We start from the raw sequence: 21,000 nt of genomic DNA, 5'->3' as shown, positions 1-21,000 counted from the left end.
ACTTCAATAATTAATACCCCTTAAATCCGATTTTTCTTAATTGGATTTAATTTCAACTTGCAATCAGCTCTTAATGAATAATGAACGTTTGTCATTCCCAAATTGTGCTCATCCTCCAATTGAACTATACTTTTAATGAAGCGTCTTTATGAATGAGTATTAAGAGTTAACAGTTAAGATTAACTTGAGGATCACTAGCCCACACAGAAATATCAAAGATAAGGAATTTTTGAAAAATAACTTGTAAATGGTTTTATGATTAGTACCTGTCTTTTACCTCAACATAATTTCAATATTTCGTTTCTAATTAGAACATAATTCCTCTCTTGGTTAATATGGATTTTGTTTTTTCACAGGGCTTGAAAAACTCACTAACGTTGATGCATTTATCCCTTAAATAGAATTCAGAGTTGGAATTAAATTGGTAAGTTGTATTTAATAGCAACATTTTAAAAGAATAGAGATAAATATCAAACTTTATTTTAATTCTACACTCACCTTTCCTCTAGATACACGAATAAAATGGCAAAACCATTTCATAGTAACTTCTGGTATATCTTTTAATTATAATGGCTATTTAAACATCAGCACACTGCATCTAAATAGTTGCATGTTTATAAATATTATCGTTCTTCATTACCTAGTTTTTCGTACAACAGTTGGTTAATGAAAAGTAATGACACAGCTCAAGAAATACTTTTAAATGTGAAACTTTCGGACCATTACATTTTTAGACTTACATTTTTTAAACTTCGAGTATTTCTCCAAAGAAAATAATTGAACATTGGTCACAATACTTAAATGTTGAATCACACCGCTGTATCTAAATTAGTTGCACAGCATAACCTCAAAAATTTTCAATACAAACATCCAATTATAACCACATGTAAGGACTCAATTGTACTTACATATTACAGCTGGATTCTACTACAACAGAGTCATTGTCGCTTCTACTGATAGAATGTTTTAAATTAAATTCAACTCAGTCAGAAGTTCGTATCTTGTTGATGACTTTTAAGTTAGCAAGGAGAGTTCCAGGAGTTTGCTTTATTGTGTGAAATCTCTGCTAAACAGAATAGTGAAATCTTATTTGTTTAATATTCTTGTTAAGAGCAAAATTGAAGCCAATGATCCGCTTCTAAATCTGATCCTTTTTTGTTTTCGTACTTCTTGTTTTGTGTTTTGTTTTATTTTGTTGGGGATTGCATTAATTACAAAAGAGGTAAAATTAAGAGAGTATAAATTCTTTTACTTTTGTTTTACTGAAACAATTATTTCATACCAAGTGCTTTGTTGTGGCCAAGTCCCTTCTAAGGAATGTTAGGGGGTACAAAACATTTTGAAGTCCAGATTTGAAATTGCAACACCATCAATTGCCATTAAAATCATTGTATAAATATTACATGTGTTGAATCTAAATGCTTAATATCACACTTATAAACGCGTCTCTTACTGCAATATATAAAATCCTTAACATTTTATACAAACCTCGAATTGCAACTAAATATTATTGGTGGCTTCAATAGAACCATGGGACTTTTTAAAGAAAGCATGACTTGTCAAAATTTCCTTATAAACTCAATTCTCGATAAAAGATTAGTAAAAAGCCATAGGTCTTCTTCTGTGCAGACTGTAGACAGGATTCTACAGCTACTATGTAATAAAAACAAGATGTTCAAGAAATTCACTCAAGAGTTTTAACAAAATACCTAATTCTTATTATTTTACAAATGTGTTGAACGCCGTACGGTTCAGTGGGATGGTGCTTTAAAAGAACTCTTGTTACTCCAGTCCTTCTTAGATCTTCGCTAAAATGATTTTTACGTGTAAAAGTTCTAATTATACGAGTAGTTATTACTTAATATTATATATTAAGGATATATTTCTATCGAACACCTGGTAACAGTAAGCTCTCCAGGCTTCTTCAGAAGGAGGAGGGAAAGCAGTGGATACTGTCTAGAGTCACCCATGCCACTTCTCAACGTTCTCAGGATGGCTCCCTCAAATCAAGGGATGTTCTAGGAAGAGAGACTTAGCGTTTTCTGATATTTTAAAGATAACACTACCAATTAGCGCACTGGTAGGGGTAAGGAGAGTACACATCTTTCCAACACCCAGTCTCTCCAGGGAAAACCCAACGTTCGGAGACCTGTTTGTTAGTATATCCACTCCCAGCTGCTATATATGTCCAATTCCTTTCTGGGAGGACCATTTCCTGCCCAAACACTTAGGCCAAACCGCCAACCTACTCTGAAATTGGGCTTTTCGGCAACTTGATGCTCAACAGCCTTGTAAAGCGTGTCTTTGGCCTCAATAGATTGCTTTCCTGGGTCACTTCTTATGACTTGCAATAGCACAAAGGTGTTGTGAAATGATCATTCCCACAATGATCCCACAGTGAGTGTACTAGGATAACCTCTACACCATTATTGGAACTATTAACCTCCCTGCCGTGGATTTCAGCTATGTTGAAGCAAATAATGATAATGTCTTTAAAATAAGGCATAAACAAATAAAAATCTGATTTGATGAAAATTCGTTCAAGTAAATTCACCAAGATGAAAATCATGAGCATGTTTCATACCACATTTTCCCCACATAATATCCTCCTCACATCCTACCCTATCCAGATTTTCACAGCTCCTAGAGAGACAATAAATTGCGACAATATAAAGTTTATTAATCATTTCCCATGTTCAGTAATAAAAGAAAAAAAAAGCAAACATCTCCTACCCCTTTAAAAACTACTTTTATGTTGCTACCGTGCTCAGTTCATGTTATTTATTGCTAGCGATATTAAACTGCAATTATGGTCATAAAAAGTGGGAACAAGGCATTTATAGCTAAATATATTAACTTATCAGATGTTGGTTACAGTAAACTGCATTGAATAAACACTGTATGCAACTGTAAGCTGCGCACACATTAAATGCACATTTCACTGGGGAAGCGTTTCACGATTAGTATAATCTTATCTTAACCATCAAGAATAATTGCGAAATTTAAACGCTTCAATAAATACAATGACAATAACGCTAAGGTTAAAAACAAATATTTTTGGATATAAAAAAGAGAATATAATAATTTTTTTTAAAATAATAATCTGTTAACAAGGTCGCTCTAGAGATAGCAGCACTTGTTTGTTAAAAGCCTTGTTTTCTCTTCCAAATTATAATACTTCATTAAACAAAGGCATATTTATAATGAACTTGATGCAAAGGTGAAAGGTAATTTATTGGAAATAAAAATGCATAAAAAAAGTTAAAAGTAAAAAAAATCTGTTGGGGTTAATAAATAATTTAAAAAAAAGAAGTTTTTTTCAGAATTAAAAATAGAATAAAAGATCTAGAATGAAGGCTCATAATACCCTTTTATTACCATTCCTTACGATCTTCAAACTTGGATTTTATCTCTTCAGTAACAGGAAATACAATACTAGCTGAGTCATATCTTGGGAGCTTTAAGGGAAAACATTGTAAAATTTGCAAATTATATATTGCTAAAGTTTGAGCTTCCTCAGACTTTTCTTTTGGTAAAAATTGGTATAAATTCAAAACGGATATAAACCCGTGGATATTCGGTTTTTTGAAAATGTTGACATACAAGTACACACTTGTAAGTACGAGTACTTAAAAGGAGGAGAATAAAAGGAAAATTCATTGTATGAGAATACTAAAACAAAAAGTGAGACCATAATGTAATCTGATGGAAATAGCAATTCGTCATTCTATTTAATTTAATTACGTTTCAAAAAAAAAAAATAATAATAATTTCTGTAAAAGTTTCACAAAAGCTGCCGCATTAGTTATTATCCGAGATTAAGATTTCAATACAACACTTGGCAAGAATTAATCCAGCTTTCATACCAGTTGAGGTATTAGTAGATAAGCTAGACGCAGGCATTAAATTTATTTCATTATATTTCTGCCGGGATTGTCGCTCTTCTAATTTTGTTTGCTAGGAAGTTTAATATTTGAAAATGTATTCCGGCTGGAATGAGGACATCAGGGAGTTTTGTATATTATATTGAATTTTTAATGTAAATAACTGAAAATATGGTTGGGACCACAGTGTTAGGTAATATAGTTGATTTCATCCGATATAGCACGATAAGTTTGTCTGGTTTTTGATCGGTTTCGAATTATCATCCATCATGAGAGATTGATTTATCTGATTTATGTAGGAAATTTGATGATTTCCTCTTAAAAAGCTTCTAGCTTTTACAGTGCTTCATACAGGCCCTCTATCATCTTCCCTTCTCCAGTGGAACTTTCCAGTAAAGTAATATTCAGGTTATGGTAATGGTTTGGTTAGATAAAAACTGTCCGGTAAGGTTGATAGCTAAAAACTGCATGCATGAAGTAAAGTTGATGTTGGAAAATGTTTTCTTTTTTTTTCCTATAAAAAGTTTAAATTTCCATTTTTTGGGTTTTTTACCCTTTTTTTGCAACAACACAGATAAATTAGTTTTCGAGAGAAACTATACCGAAAAAATGGGCAAAAATGGCATTTTCAAAGATTGTTCTTGTTGGGGTTAACTATTTTTTTTTTTTGTAGTAAAACGCGTAAACCAATTTTCAGGAATGAAGTGTCATTCGATTTGGAATTTTGGGGATGCTGTACATTCAATGAGAGGCGTGTTACACGTGTAATAGTATTTTTTTTAAATCCTTCGGATGTTGAAATACGATATTACGAAATGAGAACCTCTCCATCTCTAAGGCGATTTCTAAAGTATTCCTGAGCATAGGTCAAGATTTCATACTACCCAATCTTCTAATGACTACCAAGTAACCTCTCTTGGTTTCACTCCATAGATCCTGTTCCTAAGCCCCAAGCCAACTTGGATCCATCTAGAAATTAAATAGTACCCTTTGGTCGTTGGGTGTCCAGACTATTATGGCTCAATGAGTCCTTAATCTCAGTGTCTCAACGAATGGATGTTCAAAGCAGAAATCTTGAAGGAACTTGGTTGAATTACCAAAAGAAATCACCCTAAGCGCAAGACTGTTGCACACTCAGCATTAGAAATAGATAAGGCAACTCCACTAAGAGTTTTAGCGCTGCTGTAATCTCTGCACTCTAGCCAAGAGCTCCCTGAGCTTTCCTGGTTCCAGATTTCGACTTCTTAATTCAACTAATTCGCAACTCTTACAGTCAATGGATAGCCCGTTGTAACAGCCAATGGGTCTAAACCCTTAAATAATCTCATAGGTAGAAGTTATAGAAACTCAGTAATGCTAGGGCTTTTTTGTGTATCTGAAATAAATGACATTTAACCATGTTCATTTCGTTTGTCGAATGAAAATTAGTAAGTAAAAAAAAACCTGCAATTACAACTAATTATGAAAAACTGCCTCAGAAGTGAAAATATATCTTTTATTGTCTATTTCCTTTATTGAAAATCTAGTTGTTCTAATAATAGTTGGTATTACAAGTTGATTTCCCATTATACATTAATAAGTCCTTATCTTTGTATTGTTTTTAAATGAATCGAGTTATATCGAATTACAGTATTGCCCTGATGTTCCAATATTATGTAGTTTACAATGAAGCAGCATGCCATTTTTCTTTTAATACTACAATGCATTGCATTAATCCGATTTGTGAGGCGGACATATTTTAGGTAAATATTAAACTGAAACAATTTAAACGGCCATTGAATTCTTGTTTGCATTTCGTTAAGGATATTTACTGGATATTACAGGCGAGTCGATATTTATTTAAATTTCATGGCTTATTTATTTATCGAATTGAGCTAACATATTTTGTGGATAAATATGTTAATGTGAAGGAAATTAACCATATGGCTGAAATCAAAATAAGTTAGATATTTTATAGATGAAAATCGCTAGCATAAGGGTATGTGACATCTAATAAATTCTGAAAAAATATTAATGAAAATTAATACAGTAAAATTACTTAAATAATATCAATGAAGTAATGATGGGTACTAGCTGATTTGTGTACCTTTTGGCGTTTAATCAACCCTTATACTTAACTATTTAAATTGTAAGTTTTTGTTAAGGAGATTATAAATAATTACGTATAGTACATGAACAAAATAAACTAAAAAAAAAATGAATGAGGGCCACCCAACGATGACCATCATGAGTCAGCAATCTCAGGATACCGATGAGGTAACCTCGAAGGATACCCTCGAGGCTTCAGCATTCGGAAAGGATTCGAGGGTGGGTTGTATAGTTTGTGTGGCAAGTTGCGTATCTGGTCGAAAGGTTTGGACAGTTTGGAATGAATTCTGGTGTAGCGGGAATTTGGCTAGGTCAAGAACAAAATAATTTTTTTTTCCTACCTTATTATTAACCATTTTTCGTTACAAATAAAAAATGAGTTTCAAACAGGATTCGAACTTGGAATCTCCAACTTACAAAGCTACGCTTTTTAACACCCGCCCCACGACTCGGAGGCGTAGATCAGCCCAAGATGATGAATGGTAGAAGTGACAGAAGTAACTTTGTTAATAGCTCACTTCTGATGAGACGAATCGATCTCCCAAATAGCACCTGTTTGGCGGCATTGCTCTTCTTTTTAATCTTCATTATTATCACGTTTTTAGTGATATCCAGGCACCCAAGGTAGGAAACGGTTCATTTTTAAAGTATAGGAGCCTGCGAATATTTATCCCAGGTTTATAGCGCATTCATCTACATGTCATATTTGGTTTTTTGTCCATTTACCACTCACACGACCATTATCTAAAACTGTTTCTCACTATTTATCTACAAAAATGATTATAAAACATTATTTTCATATTTTTTATAATAGATAATTTACTTTATTTTCTGCCACACCTGCGCTGATAGAACATTGAAGTTTTCATTTTATAAAATTGGAAAATGAAATAAATAATTTACCCAAATATACTCTTTGCCTTCTACTTGTGATTTTTCCATTATTTTTCCCCTAACATATTGTTGTGCATATGTAAGCTGACTGCGGCGCATGTGCATGAAGTACATATAGACCCTCTATTTGGCCCTCAGCACATAAATACTGTATTAGAAGGTACCATACTTCCGCCTGCTTACAATTCCGTTCCATTCTGCTTCCTCCTTTGGCACGTCGCTGGCACCACCTTATACAGTACCACAGCAAATAATGTATGCTGAATATAACGCAATTTATCAAACTTCTTTCTAACCATTACAATACACGTTTTTACCATTTATTTTATTTATTTTTTTTCCTGTTCGGGATCTAGTAAAATAAAAAATAGGTTGATTGAGGATTGATTGATTGATTTTTTAAAAATTGAGTTTATACCGTAAATATTGCTTATTTTATAACAATTTGGATCTAAAAAAAGGTCGAAAAAATGGGTTGATTTTTTGATAGCTTCTGATTGGATTGCAACTGACTGATTTTTCAGTTGTCTTGTCTTTTCACCTTTAAAATTCATCCTCATTGGTTCCACAGGCTGTTAAAAATTCAATTTTGAATATTTTACATGATCCAAATTCTCTCTCATACAAAAAAGGGAAGTGGCTTAATTATATGTCGTTAAATCAACAATCACATTGTGATTTATTCCTAAGTTGAACTGTACATAATAAAATTTTAACAGTTTAAAATTAAACAACATCATGTCAAAAGATGAACATACCACGGACCACATCATAGGGCATAATTAGTGCATGCAGCATCTCCGATGCACCTGTCTAGACTCCCTAAATCATTTAACATTTCCCCTTTATGTATTCTGCCCAGTATGTCATTTTTTCCAGCGGAGATTCCGTGTCTGCAAATAATTAAAGATATAATTATCATTAACTATTAATTTCTTCAGATTATTAATTATTTATCTTTATTTAAAGCACGATAAGATATGCGTGTCCAAAAGGCGTCCAGTGCACAATAAGCTTCCAGACAGTGCTCTCTTGATACAGACAACACTGTCTATCACTGGGCAATGAATAAGCGAACTGTTTAAGTCAATTATAGAGTAATCAACACGAATAGCCACCATCACTTATCATCAACATTTATCGTGTAGAGGAAGCAAGAATGCGACCACTGCTTTCGAAAGCCACATTTTCACTCAGTGATAAGAACATTGCTGATACCACGACATTTCTTAACCAAAAGATGATCCCTCACAGCATTACTTTCCCCTGTTTTTTTGGCATCGGCTTTCGCCATTCAGCCAGCATCGTCTAGGTGCTTATCACTAGAATATCACTAACTCTCCGTTCTTACTTATAAATACATTCGCTTCACACATTCATCCCTCTACTATATATCGTACAACTATTTACATAAACTACAACTAATGGATGGATCAGTACTCTATATTCCTGCCATCCTTATAGCTTAACCGAAAGTAAAATCACGTAATCCCTTTCTAATCATTTTCTTCCATTCATTCTAATCGGCTATAACTTTTAAATACATTCATATTTAATTGCTAACTCTGCTATAGACTTAAGCACATAGATGTTGGTGGAGAATATTATGTCTTCGTAGCGAAATGGTGCATCTAAATACCTCCCCTTGATTGGTGATGAAACCACAGCATAGAGCACACTCTCTTCCAAAATTAAATAACAGCAACTCCAGACAAATTTAACGGGAAGTAAAATAAAATTTTGTGGATGATAACCCAGCATAGCTATTCATCAATATCGTTCCTGTAAACTAATTTTTCTGTATTTTTTGTCTAATCAATGCCCTAAATTTTGTCATTTTTTAAAAAATTTAATACGTGAATTCTGACATTCAACTCCTTGTTAAAGCAACTAGATAAAAACAACTAACTAAACGCAGTATTTTGTATTTATTTATTTTTTTAAAAATGATTTAAGGCGCGTCAATAACTGAGGTTATTGGCGCACGGAGCTTTTTTTCAATGCATTGCCAACCTCCGAACGGACAGTATTCTCTCCTTACAGACAACACCGGAACACTGAGCTGTAAGAAACTCCTAGAAAGAGAAAATGTAAGAGCCAGCAGCTGGATTCGAACCTGGGACCTCCGCGTAGGGAATCCATCACGCTAACCGCATAGCTAATCCCTTCCCTATTATTATTTTATATTATCTACCATTTACTTTGAAAAAAAATTCTTAATTTTCATTTGTAACAAACTTCCGAGCAAAAAAAAAATATTTTGAACAGGGTGACTTATAAAAAATGAAGCACAAAGTGCATGTCTGAACAAGTCAAAAGCCCCTAGAAGCAATTAAGAATGGATACAACTAGAAACTAGAAAAGAGGTGATAATCACTAGTTAACACAGAAAGAGCAAGTCTAGTTGTTGGTCATTAAAGCTTCAAGCGACTATGAAAAGCTAACGAAGTTGTAGAAACTTTTTATTACGAGAAATCTTAATTTTCAATTCTAACTAACAAAACTTAATTGTTAGTAAATTAGTTGCAAAAGAGTTAGTTGTATGCTATTTACAATTGTTAGTGTGTGAGTGGTGTAAGCGAGAAAGAAGATCAATAATCAGTAGGATTATCTACTGTGGAGGGTGGGTTAGTTCAGTGAAAACGGGACGGTGAGGGGGGTTACTAATTAATTTTGTAAATTAATACCCACAGTTCTGGAACATGCGAACTGTTGCCTGAATATATGGACGACTAATTCAATTATAAAACGAACAGGTGATAGGCGAACTGTGGTATTTTTTTTTAAAAACATAAATTGAGAACTACCTTCAGGAATATTTTAATATTAAATGGATAATTTTATTTTTTTTTTTGTGAAAATTATTGCTTTAGATTGAATTTGCCATAATTATTGTAATTAAAGAGCTCCATATTAATTTGAGCTCGTTATCTCCAGTCATAAGATTCTGGATATCTTTGTTTTGTAAAGCACACCTAATCGATTTTCAAAATTCCGTACTTACTATCCTGCTCTTCATGGGTCCTTTGATAGATTATTTGCTTCTCATCAACGAGGAAATTGCCTAGCCTCTTTATTTATTTGATTTTAGGGCCTCTTATGACTCAAATTTAGCATTCAGTTATTAGGGTTATTTGCGCTTCAGATAATAAGGTTTCGGTCAAAATGCGTCATCAACTAGGCGTAACTTATCGTTAGGTGAAGCGATTTTTTTTTTTTTTTTTTAATTTTCTAAAATTCTCCTCGTCGACTAAAGCGGCAGTGGCCTAGGGACCTACTGATATGAGTGCAACCTATTGAGAAAGAGTTTCATCAGTGGGTGATTACTCTTATCACGAGTTTCATGTGAAAATTTAACCTGTACGATCAAATTTACTTGATGCACCATTTGTTGTAGTTGTAAATATGGCTAATAAAGTGAACTAAAATTAAAAAAAAATTCTAAAACGTTACTCCAACGATGTTGTTTTAACTACACGATTTACAAGTACAACAAGTACGTAAAAAGGATGAATGTACAATAAGTATGAAGGTTGACGTTAGCGTCGGCGCACCATACACTGGGTTGGATTCCTTGAACGGTGGCCATCCAGTGATGGCGGATCCAGTGATTAAAACGTTAGGGAGTACTACTCACACTCCAGTTAGCCGACATTCAGAGGTAGCCAAGAGGTCACACAGCCTACGGTGCCTCAAACTTCTTGGAGGGTTTGTGGGGGTAGATTTGAGGTTGAGAGAACCTTGGAACAGTGGATTTGAATGGGAAGGGATAGTTTGCGAGTGAAATTTTTAGGTAAAGGAGATGGGCTTCGGCGGAAACGATAGGAATTTTCAAGAGAGCATGATTATCCTCAGATTTTGGTCTATAAGAACTGAATGCGATTGAAGTTTATGCGTTTGCCAGTCCTAGTATAGTTCCAAGTCCATAAGTCCCCCACATTGGAGCTAGCAGAGTGTTATATATTTGTTCTTTGTTTTTGTAAAATGAGTTTAGAGCGTTTTACTGAAGTGTTTCTTCAGCATTCTGTACCTGTGGTTCAATTCAGTTCGTTTTATTCTAGTATGGAGGGTTCCATGTCAAACGTTTGTCCACGTGAAGTCCCAGGTTACGGTACTTGAGAAACTGTTGAAAAAGAAATTTACTTAACTAGAGTGGAACTCATGGAACCGCAATTTCAGGTTTTTAAACATTTTTTTTAAAAATTAAAACTGTCCGGTAGGACAGTTGTATAAGGGTTGATCGTCAAAAACTGCACGAAAAAGCGTAACGTTGAAAAACACCCAACTTTGACCATTTTTTTCTATTTTTCTATAAAAGATAAAATTCCCAAATTTTCTTTAAATCTTACTCCAAACCCTCCTTTATAACTGTAATTTTTTTCAACAAACCAGATCTAATAGATTTCGAGAAAAAAGTTGCCGAAAATGAGAAAAAACGGCATTTTCAGAAATACATTAAATAGTTTTGCTCTAATAATTGTTAATTTATAATTAAACTAATTTAAATTAAAGGATCACTTCCGGTAAGCTTATCTTGTATAAAAAGGTAGGATCCATAAATATCGAATTCAATTTATCAAATTTGTACTTTTTATGATTATAAATTTTTGAGATATACTGCTCACACACAAAGACTAATTTGTAAAAAAAAAATAGTTTTTTCTGTCTCAGAGGACCTCAAATTGAATATTTTCGATGAAAATTCTAAAATTGAAAAATCTAAACCTGGATTATTCTTGAATTTAAAACGAAAAATTAATAATGGTAGGAAACTATCGCCAAAAAGGAAACGGATGTATAAATAAATTATGGATAAACTTTAAGCATGCTACAAAAAAGGGAGAGTAGAATAAAAAATTAATTAATTAAAAAAAATTGTAGATTTTTTGGGGGTAAAAAAGGAAAAAGGAACAATGACGTCATTAGAAACAAACAGAATGACCTATATTTGCGTGGGGGTTTGTAACGAAGGTTTGTTGGTTGCTTCTATTTTAGAAAAGGATTCCCTTTTAATACACCTTTTTTTAAAATTATTAATTATTTCCTCAGGTAGTTATTTATTAATGAAATTTATGTTTCATTCATTTACTAATGTTCTACACAGGCTAATATAATCATAATAGCCTTGGAAGAGTTGAGTAGTGACGGATGTCTGCCGGAGACGAAGGGTGGAGCTGATAAAGGGGACAGACGATAGGGGTCGCGCCAACCTATTGTTTAGAACAAGTAGGCATGTTGCCATGGGAACTATGATTAGCTGGCAAGAGAGTCTGTTTGCCAATCTATAATGTACCTTACCTACACCCCCGCAACGCGGCTACCATACAATGATCTTCAACTTTGTGTACCAGCAGTAGTACTACCTGTTGAGAGAAATATATATATCTAACCCTGTCTACTGATGATTCTGCCACTAACTTATCTATAGTTATATACGAATGCATCATCCAAATGCCAAACTTTATGGCAGTAAGGGATTTTACCTGGAGTTAATTTACAAAAATCTATTAAACTGCTGCCATCTTTTTATATCGTAAAAAATGATTCTTTTTCTTTTTCCGGAAGTATAAGTTTTGAGACTGCAAGATCCTGTTTTTTGTCGAGCAAGACTCCTGAAGAAGTATTTATTATTTTGTATTGCTCCATATTTTGGTGCAAAGCTGGGTCATTTATTGTAGTTTTATTTAGAGCGAAGGGACCGGTAATCGACTTGGCACCAGTAATTGATATTCCAGCAATAAAAGGGTATTATAAGGGATATGAGCCGTTTGTAGTGGTGATAGACCGGATCCTTTCAATAATAACCTACCAGGTAAATCACGATTTCGGAACCGTCATCCTATCATTGCTACAAGGATAAGCGGAAACCTCACTGTTTCTCGAGCCAAGGTAACCAATTCTAGTTTGAACGCTTGGTATAATGAAGTCTCTCGAGACTAGAATAAAGAAGGAATTGCAGATGTCCTTGAAGGTTTGGACGTAGGATAGTTGTTTAAGGGTTGATCGTCAAAAAATGCATGAAATAGCGTAATATTGAAAAATATTAGATTATTTAGGTATGCCTATTAAAAAACCAATCGTAATTATGAATAAAACTGATTTTTGTTATAAATCCAATTGGAAAAGTGATTTAGGTATTTTGAATACATACCTAATGTCGTTTCATGAATATAAATGTTTGTCAATCACTGGTCCCACCCCATATCTATCACTGGGTCACTGTCATACTTACAAAAAAAAAAATCATTTTTTGTTGACATAAAGATTGAATTTACTGCTATTTAAATATTAATAGCACATAATGTATCCTAATGGAGCGGTACAATTTTACAACCTACACCTGGAGCCAAAATGACGGAAAATATTCTAAACGAAACTCGATTTTTTTTTTAAGCTGTCACTTATCGGTCCCTTCACCCTAATAAGGAGGACGTTCTTTATGCTCCAAAGTAGGATTAAGAGTGGGGCGGAAGTAACGGCACCGATGTTTTTCCTGAAAAGGTAGTTGGGTCATCCAGGTCTCCATCTATAAGGTCTGCTACCTAATTTGTGCCACTGTGAAGAGGCCATCCAACATTAATCGAGTTCCTTCTTCTGGACTAGCGGCTGTAAATATGGGATATCTCTTCCACTTTACAGCCCTTAGAGCTTTGAGCCTGAAGAGGCCCTTAAATGAACTTAAAGCCAGCAAGCGATAAACAAACCTACATTCCACCTAGACATTGCTCGTTAGTACATCTTCTACGAAGTCTTGCCGTCTAAATAACTGCAATTTTCTGTACTTCACTTAAAGTTTTCCATTTCCATCAATACACAGATTCTATTTTCTTAAGAACACTTTCTTTTTAACTTGGATCTTAAAAAACGTCCATTTCTAAAGAAAATGTCGAAAATTTTACTGCAGCCATAATATCTCTTCCGAAAGGGGAATAAAAAGCAATGAAAATAAATGTTTTATTCCTTAGGATTGCAGGAAAATTGACGAGAATATTCCTTAGATAATAAAAAAAAAAAAATCCTTAAAGGAAAAAGGATAAAAAATTAAAAACAGGACAGAATGGCGACGAGACATAGGAATATAATTGGGGCGCTTGTTAGCCGCCGATCTGTTTGTAAATTGGATACAAATATGGCGGCGCTTCTTTTCCGCTCCTTCATATTTTACGTGGGATATTTTCTCTTTTTCTAACGGCTCCAGCTGCAGAATAAAATATTTTGTCACATGACTTATTTGTATTCTCAAAAACTATTTTACGATAAAAAAAAGTAATGAATTTACACTAAAATTAAATGCACTCTGACAGCATAAAAGGAAACAGTTTCTTTTATCCTGTCAGACTGCAATTAATTGAAATTTCTATCAACTTTAAAACCAGAGGAGTTAATTACTACTAGACCAACAAGGTTGAAAGAGAAAACGAAGGTTTGTTGGTTGCTTCTATTTTAGAAAAGGATTCCCTTTTAATACACCTTTTTTTAAAATTATTAATTATTTCCTCAGGTAGTTATTTATTAATGAAATAACCTCAGCTGTTGATGCGCCAAAAAAAAAAAAAAAAAACTAATGTTCTACACAGGCTAATATATTCATAATAGCCTGGGAAGAGTTGAGTAGTGACGGATATCTGCTGGAGACGAAGGGTGGAGCTGATAAAGAACAGGCGATGGGGTCGCGAATAACTGTCCCAGAACTAATAGGCATTTTCCTGCAGTGTCTGGAACAGCAGAACCCATGGTCTAATCTCATCCAAATGTACTATTCATTATTTTCCTACACTTTTCACAGTTTTAAGGTTATTGAAGTCCTTAACTTTTCCAAGATTTCTTTAGTTAATCCTTTTATAATAGCCACTGTCTAAGTTCCTTGCAGCCAATGCCCAGATACTCGCTGACTAAAGAAGCCTCTTCTTTATGGTAAATCTAGCTGAGTGTGACTTAGACAAACTGATGAGAATCCAACGATTTTAACGATCAAATATTTTAAATTTTCCACATCGAAGTATGAGGATCGACTAAGCGTTCCAACTCACTACGCCTCCAGACAATTACAGTCAAAAATACTTAGAAAACTTCTTAACGCTCCGTTCTATGTATCTAACCTCACTATCCATAATCACCTCAAAATCCCTTTCATTACAGATCTTGCTAACACTCGTTTTCTCAAATTTCATTCCTCTACAGCAGCTCATCCTAACCCTCTCATAGAACATTCTATCTTCCTCCACATTACCAGGTAATCCTCTAAGGAGATTGATGGCCTCGTGATCTACTCTTATCGTGAGAGCAAAGCACGTTACTGGAGTGACACCACTGGGTGCCTTCTCCACTCGTGATTTTCTTTTATTTTTATTTTGTACCATATTTGCTTGTTGCAACAACCGTTGCAGTGGTAAATTACAATAAAAGATTTAAAACAAAAAACAAAAATTCCACTTTTAATAAATAAATTGCTATTTATTTATTTAGATATTTACAATATGTATAACTGTATACAATGAGTAAATATGAGATATGATGAACTGGTGCGGGAAGAGCAGGAGGAGAGACAGAGGTAGCACTCTATATGAGAGAGGAGAATATGAGTAGGAGAGAGGAGTGATAGGAGAGTAATGACGTTTAGTTCTTCAGACTGCTTTGGAAATCACGGGGGCCACTGGCGATTCAGTCGGAGAGTAGGAGTGTTAGGAATGCTAGAGGAGGCGAAAGACTGTACAAGAGGATTAGAGCTAGTAGAGAGAGCAGACTGGTAATTTGAGATACGATTTCGCCTTGGCTAGTTGGTGTACGAATGGGATGTTGAGAACGTTGTGAAGAGTGAGGTTAGTCACCATAGAAAAGAGCGTCAGCTATCTGTCGGAGTAGTAAATTGCAATTTAATAACAAAAACGAAATTAAAACAAAAAAAAAAAAAGACCAAAATATCCTAAAGCACACAATTCTTTGTTCACTCAACAATTAAAAACATAGTTTGTTAAAAGTAGAATATTGGAGTAGGAAACCCATGTACTCGTATACAGACAGCGAGTCAGTCTTTGACAACAAACGTTCATCAGGGTCGTCTAAAATCGATTCCAAACACAATGGTTAAATTTGTAAGTAAATTAGTTACCTTTCCCTCTGATCTCTACTTTGTTAAATATCCAGGGTATATATCCCCAGCATCCTTTTGTAACATCCTGTTGCAACTGTTCAGCAAAGAGAGTTTTTCTTTTTCTTTTTTTTTCTTTAAAAAAACAGAAAAGTAAAAAGGAGAGAAAAAAGAGTTATATTTAATTAATTAATTTCTCTTTTTATTAACTAGGATTTTTTTTTATTTCATTGTACCTAGTTTGTAACTTCCGTTTATCTATGAGGTTGTTTTCCTTCTTTCAATTTATTGTAAGAATGGTTTGTTCACACCTGTCAGACTCTTCGTATTATTATTTTTATACCGCTTGCAGTTGGTAAACCTGTGGCCTTTCTGCATCTTGTACAGCTCAATATCGAAATTTCAGTACATTAAAGTAAAAAAAAAGACACGAAAGCGTTACTTTGACGTTAAAATGAAGATAAATATTCTTTTTAAAAAAATAAAAAAAATCGTTAATTATTAACTCAAAATTGTTAAACTGACTGATACAGTGATGATAATCTGGTGGAATCAAGGAGTGGTATTCAGACAAAAAAAGAAAAGGTTATTTGCAGTAAGAGCGGATAAAAGTTTGTAAGAGAAAGAGAGAGAGAGACTTCCGGTACACATTGAAGCCGCCCCCGCTCTGCTATACACTTTGCAGTAGAGGCATTTCCGGGCTGTGTGTATAGAGAGAGAGCATTCGTCCAAAACCGGAACAGCATAACAACCAGAGAAACATAACTGACATGAAGAACTCTCCTACAATGGTCGGAATGCTTTGAGATCTACCTGTACCTCACCCCCCCCCCATTCCAGTGGTCTGAACTCTCTTTGTGACGTACAACGAGCTCCAGGGTGAGCGGACAGTTCGTTCGTCCATCTCTACAGCCTAACTCCAACAAGCAACTCAATACCAGTTTATAATATCGGTATTTATTTCAACTTTTTGTGCTTCAAAACATTGTTGAACTCTTTATTCTCATATTGTTTCCAGAATTTATCAACTAATTCTGAACAGTACTGAAAAGTTCTGTTCAGAATATTGTTCACAAAGTTCTGCGAATGTAAGTTGAGTATAAAGTTCGCATGTGTTAATTTATCACAATTCTGATTTAAGAAAGAATAAAAAATAAATTCATTCGTAAGAATAAAGGACTTGAGTGGATTATTGGTTTCTAGATCAAGGAGGCTGTGACTTCCAAACTGACCCAAAAAATCTTTTCTTTTTTGAACCTTTTTCGGTTCTTCCACTCTCTTTATCTTTCGGTTCATTCCTTCTTCATCAGTTCACTAACTATTCAAGGTGTAGTTCCACTTTCCATCTTATATTTGATCAAATAGGTTAATTTGCTTCAAAAACTTAGATTAGATTGGATTGGTATTAGAAGGGAGGTTCCATCAGAAAGGGGAAGGAACGCAGGCAATCCAAAATGTCCATTGTTCTCTGCCCGACCCCCTCATCTCACAAGAGTTACCGGGGTTTAAAAACAACAAATCCGGCTAAAGTTTGCCAGATGCCAATGCAATAAACTAATAAAGTAGCGACAGGACACTAGGGAGCATGGCGACTCAATCGCCCAGTGCACTGAATAAATCTAGAAAGTTCTGGTTAAGATTACCAGATGCCACAATTCCCGGTAGGGAAACATTTACCCTATCGAAGACGAGGAATCTAGATTTAGAATATACTGGACACACCTCAACAAAGTGCCGCACAGTCTCATTGGACTCACCACAGCCAGCACAAATTGGCGACTGGGTAAGGCCGCCTTTGAAAAGATGGTACGCTAAACGCATGTCCACTCAACACCTGAACCAACTGGCGGATCCGACACCTGCTAAAACCAACCATATCCGTTTTTGACAGGCCAAGGATTTCCTTAGCCTGGCGACAGTCTTCAAAAACTTAATCACCTGGTTTATTTGGGCTGAATCATTTCCAAGAGCCTCCGCAATGTTGTTATGAATTCTGTTAATCCCGTCGAGCCTGTTCATAGGACGGACATACAGCAATGATATATGCTGCTCGGACAGACAGCCTGTTTTAGGCGTTGCATAACGGAGTAGGGTCGCCACACATCAGGTATGCATACGTTTAGCCGGGTATGGCCAATTCGCTGCCGAGCCACTACTAATCTTCTCTCTTCTAATTGACCGGGTGAAACGGGCATTTGAGAAACGGTTTTGAACTTTCAATTTGAATTCGGGCCTTTTTAAAGCAACACATTCAATCTTTCTTAATAATGTACAAGACACAGGATCGTAAAATATTTTGAAATGTTTTACAATATTTTACAAGGCTACAATATTTTACAGCCTTCTTGTCCTACAAATTCCACTAATCGAATTTTCCTGTAGTACATTAGGAGTAAAATGTGTACTCAAGGTTTCGATAAAAAAATCGTTGGTACTTTTATTCCAACAAAACTAAAAAAGTGATAAATTCGTTTAACAATGAAGTAAATTTGGGTGAGGAGTTGAAAATATGGTTAAATTCACAGTTATGGTTAATAACTTTGATTAGATTTGTAGTAGCCACGCACCTTTATTGTGATCATGACCGGTTACAGACTTAGATCTATCATCAGAGGTAGATTTGAAACTCAGCAAGTGTAGTGCGAGGCGGTGACGTAATTGAAGCCCAAATCTCTACTCAAAATTGATTAATCTACCTCTGCTGACAGATCAAAGTCTGAAACCAATCGGAGATACAATAGACATGCGTGCTTCGGCAGATATAATTAAAGCTCAGTTTCTAAAGTTGTTTTGTTTTTAAGAAATTTTATTCACAAAACAAGAAAAAAAATGAATTCAATGAGCTTTATGAAAGGAGAACATCACTTGCAGGACCTGGCAGTTCGTAGTACATCCAAACGAACAGTGCTGGTGACGTGTACAGGTGATTTGCATGTAAATGTACAGCCAGCTATGGTCCGACGTGTTTGTAAGGTGCACTTCCTGTATACCAAACCAACCACCACAAACGCCAAGTGTCGTTCCCAAGTGGACAGTTAAGCCACCACTCAACCACCTACAATATTGTCTCTCGCTTCTGACCTCTTCCTAAGGCGTTCAACAGTTCTCGCCAGACTGAACTTGCCTCTAACAAAAGGGGCGGCGGTCTTTTAACGGTCTTTAAGGAACATCTCCTCTAGTCATTGCTACTTCTTATTAATGATGGACCTGTTGATTAGATTGCAGATCAGCTAAATAATTTAGAAGAGTTAGATAAATACACCATTTTATCTATTTAAACGTAATTTCAGTTGAAATTGTATTTTAACATAGAATTAGTGCGAAAATGATTATTTAGGTGGCCAGATTAGCAGCTTTCTTATTTCCATGTTTCTTATTCCAAGCGAACTGTCCGGCGTCGATAATTTGCCATGGACCCAGTAACTATTTCTCTTCTTACTTTTCTGACGAACATTTCCAGTTATATCGGCTATCAACTCAAATTTTTCAGCTTTGTTTTCTGCCTGCTTCCTTTCTAGTAAGCTCTACATAAATTTTAGTTTCCTTCTCCGACTAGGTAGCTGGCGAAGCTGATGCTTTATTTACCAATGAAAAGTAGACAAGTCAAATCAGAAACATGGTCTTCGACTTGAAAACCACACACCAACAACAACCGAATGAACACCTCAGCCGGTCATACAATAGATATACACTTTAACGTTTCAGTTCTGCACGTTATACTGCTTGCTGCACCCGGTTGCGATTATTGTTCTGACACTCGAACGGATTATAAACACCAGGTAATGGGATAAATTGTTTCGCATTCCAATTACCAATCTCCATTCAGCTCAGTCATAAATCTAACAAACGATATAACACAACAATACTTCTGGCTTGATTTCAACACTGAAGTAGGTATTATGAAAGGATATTGGCCTAGACACCTCGCTAGTTTAGTTGAATCGTTCTCTCTTCAACGGAGATTGTAGATCCGGTAATGGGACATTCCCCATAGAATATCCTTAACAAAAACTTACAGTTTAAAAAGTTAAGTATAAGGGTTGATTAAGCGCCAAAAGGTACACAAATCAGCTAGTACCCAACATTTCATTCAAGCTTAGTTGATATAATTTAAGTAATTTTGCTGCATTAACTTTTCCTTCACATTTTTTAGAATTTATTAGATGTCACAGACCCTTATGCTGGCCAGTTCGTTGATAATATTATTTGGTTATAATTATGATAAAATGTATATTATATCTTCGTTTTTAAATAGGTACTTTATTTTAACTCTATTCCAAATTATTCTTCTGATTTATCTTTAATATGCCCTTTATTCTGAAGTTGTCACATCTTATACATGCATGTTAAAGTAGAAAAAGACAAAGTTAGAGTCGGCTACTGTTTAAATTTGAATCACGGAGGATTTAAAACAATATTTCAGACTTGAATTCGTCTTACCGAAATATTCGTGAGCACAAATAACACACAGTTAATAACAAGTAGATTATTCAACAACAATTATTCATTTCTCAATTGTAATTTAATTTTACTTATAGTAAAATACTGGAATAATTAGCTGTCCTAAAAGTATGCAATACTTATTTATTTTATATTACATAACATATATATAACATTGTGAGAAGAACAGCTACATTGAGAGTGTGATTGAAGAAAACTATATTATTTGCGATAGAGCCAGATAATTATTACCTATTATTATAAACGTTTGACTACTTCATAAAATAACAATTACTTTAATCGAAGAATGAACTTAAACCGACGATTTTTATTAAAAATAAAATAATCGAAATCATTGATGTATGTTGGTGTAAGCATTTTTTTAAAAAAGTTTTTAAATTTTGTAGCCTCGTAATTTTTTTTATTTTTTATACCGTTTTCTTTTTAACCTGTAATTAATAGTTTGATTATTATAGATTAATAGATATTAAAGTCAATCTACAGTGCTACTTGAACAAATATTTTGTAGATGAAAATGGCCAGCATAAGGGTCTGTGACATCTAATAAATTCTAAAAAATGTGAAGGAAAAGTTAATGCAGCAAAA

At 34.5% G+C, this 21,000-nt stretch overlaps 1 protein-coding gene and 1 long non-coding RNA gene across 2 annotated transcripts in view; one reads left to right on the top strand and one right to left on the bottom strand.

Annotated features, from left to right (window-relative positions):
- Positions 1-21,000, bottom strand: part of LOC141454493 (uncharacterized) — a 167,678-nt gene that overhangs the window by 131,649 nt on the left and 15,029 nt on the right. The window lies entirely within an intron of this gene.
- The window catches only part of LOC141454498 (uncharacterized), a 64,918-nt gene continuing 44,196 nt past the window's right edge, over positions 279-21,000 (top strand). The window contains exon 1 of the long non-coding RNA XR_012458748.1: positions 279-424. This is a non-coding gene — a long non-coding RNA (uncharacterized lncRNA). The remainder of the gene's footprint in view (positions 425-21,000) is intronic.

This window comes from Rhodnius prolixus, unplaced genomic scaffold, assembly GCF_049639745.1.
Source record: "Rhodnius prolixus isolate KJV_2025 unplaced genomic scaffold, Rpr scaffold_9, whole genome shotgun sequence".
NCBI lineage: Eukaryota > Metazoa > Arthropoda > Insecta > Hemiptera > Reduviidae > Rhodnius > Rhodnius prolixus.
This window is presented reverse-complemented; position numbering and strand designations above follow the sequence as displayed.